Raw genomic sequence first — 2505 nt, forward strand, 5'->3', positions numbered from 1 at the left:
GGTTTAGATTCTACATAAAAAGTTTTTACATAATATTTTGATATTGACAAAATGTTAAAAGAACACTGAACATAAAGTTGCATATCTTCCCACTGATATCCTTAAAGTTAGGTTTTTGCTTTGCATCCATATATATCTTATTAATCCTTTTAATGTTTTTATGGCAACGAAAGCAAGTTGAGTAATTGTTTTACTACCAGGGGATAATAATAAGGGAACAGTTAATAACAGTTATTCGTTTTTGTTTTTTATTTTTATATTTCATATATATATGCAAATAAACTGATAATTGCAATAAAGAGAAACCACTTTTATACCATTGAGTGACAGGTATGATGAACACAGACTACAAACATATTGAACACAACTGCCTGATTAGGCAGTGATCGCGAACCAAACTACTTACATGCCCTTCAAATCGGTTCATTCTATGGAATACTATTCCTCCTACTTAGAAAATCGATGAAGCCAAATGAGAGACCAAATTTGTGGCCCGTTCAGTCATAATATCTGAAAAATTCAATCTGAATTTACGGATATAGCGAATATTTAGCACATTTTATATAGTTGGGCATTATAACATGCCCGATAATTGTACGATGCACCCCACATGCTTTTTGCCAGACGTGGGACATCATCTGCATGCTGTAATTGGACCCATGTTATGATGATGAATGAAAAGCGCTCAATAGTGGTTACATGAAGAAAACTGCTGGCCTTTTCATGCTTTTCAGTTTAGGTATTAAGCTTTAACTTTTAATGATCTCACACACAGAAATTTTTTTCTCTCCAATGGAATCAGAGTTACTTAAATTGAATTGCTTTAGTGATGACACGATACGAACACTACGAAAGAATATATCCTTCTATCATTTTTGTAAGTTCTCTATTCAATTAATTTCACTAATATAAGACTTCTTCCCCTAGGTAAATTGCCAATGTACACAAGATATAAATGTAGGTGCGTGAAGTTGTCGATCGTTAATTTAACCTCTTATAATATAAGATATAAATAAGACTTATTCGCTTCTTATAAAAATCTTTGTCCGGGACATCACGATTTTAGATTTAGTTTTTTACCTAAAGCGATGGGTATTGTACCAGAAGGCTACTCATTCGAAATCTCAAACTGTGACACTCAACCCAAGTTTATTGTTAAATTTAAGATTTTCTGTTTCAACTTTTGTGGCCGTTAGAATAATGGAAGCAAGCAAATGACTGGACGTGATTTGACGTTTGCCGATCTCATACATGAGAACTTTGATAAATCTCGGAGTGTTATTAGGCGTTGATGGCGGCTATAAAAAAAGTGATCGCTGATATAATTTACTACAACGAACCCCTAAATAAGTTCCTGCAAATTGAAAACAAGTTTATCTAATGCAAGTTTATCTATGTGTTATACTTAATCGCTTTCTTTCTGTCGACTTTCAAACTCTCAATGTATTCAAATCTGATTTCATAATCATATATAACTATCCACATCACAATTATTAATCATCTGGAACGCTTGCAATACATTGGAATTGGATGCAATGCGCATATTAATTATGTGCGATTAACACGCATTGGATATATGGCGCGAGTTTATAGCATGGATTTCCTTAAGATTCCATATATCAACGATAGTTACGTAGGTTTATTCCTGTTAAAGCTTTTATGGAATAGGATAAATATCGAAACACCGATAGACTAAAAAGCATGACCTTTAACCTTAACAAACCCGATTACTGATACGGATGACAATTTAACCACATCAAGACTTACGGTGCTGAGGTCAAGCGAAGTCAAATCTCGGAAAACAGTGTTGAATTAAATAACAACGAATCCTACGAGTGTGTGTTGTCAAATTTGGATTCCAATCTTTCTAAATATCAACTACTTTTCAGATGGCTACCGAAGAAGAGGCCAACTTTCAATGCTTATGCATTATTATATCTATGTTAATACGTGATTACCTTTTCAGAATCTGAATCAATCAATTTGCTTGTACTGGATATATACTTTTACTGCATTTGTATTCATCTACACCAACATAGGAAAATTCAAGAAAACCGAATTAATTCTTTCTTAACATCGAGAGCAATGTCTACCTATCGTTTTGCTTATCTATTGGTTGTCTCTTACACACACAGAAGTCAATCACAAGGAAAAACATATACAAATAGTATTGTTTAGCATTTTACTGTAACACACAAACGTAAACTTCACTTGAATGGCGCAAACGAAGAAATGCTTAACAGAGTTTTTGGCGCCTGCAAATAATGAGAAGGATGGGATAAGCAATGCAGAGATGGTTATGTTAACTTTCGTTGTTTGTTTTGCTGAGAATTTTTTTTTTGTTGTTACGCATACCTATATGAATTTTGATTTTGCAGTGAACTACGCGTATTTTGGACACAAACCAAGCATTTATAGAAAGATTTCGACCGCTATTTCGGAATACTTCCTTTAAAGGTATTATTATTATTATTATTATTATAAATTTAGCCAGAGAATAAATTT

The sequence above is a fragment of the Glossina fuscipes genome, unplaced genomic scaffold, assembly GCF_014805625.2.
Source record: "Glossina fuscipes isolate IAEA_lab_2018 unplaced genomic scaffold, Yale_Gfus_2 1, whole genome shotgun sequence".
NCBI lineage: Eukaryota > Metazoa > Arthropoda > Insecta > Diptera > Glossinidae > Glossina > Glossina fuscipes.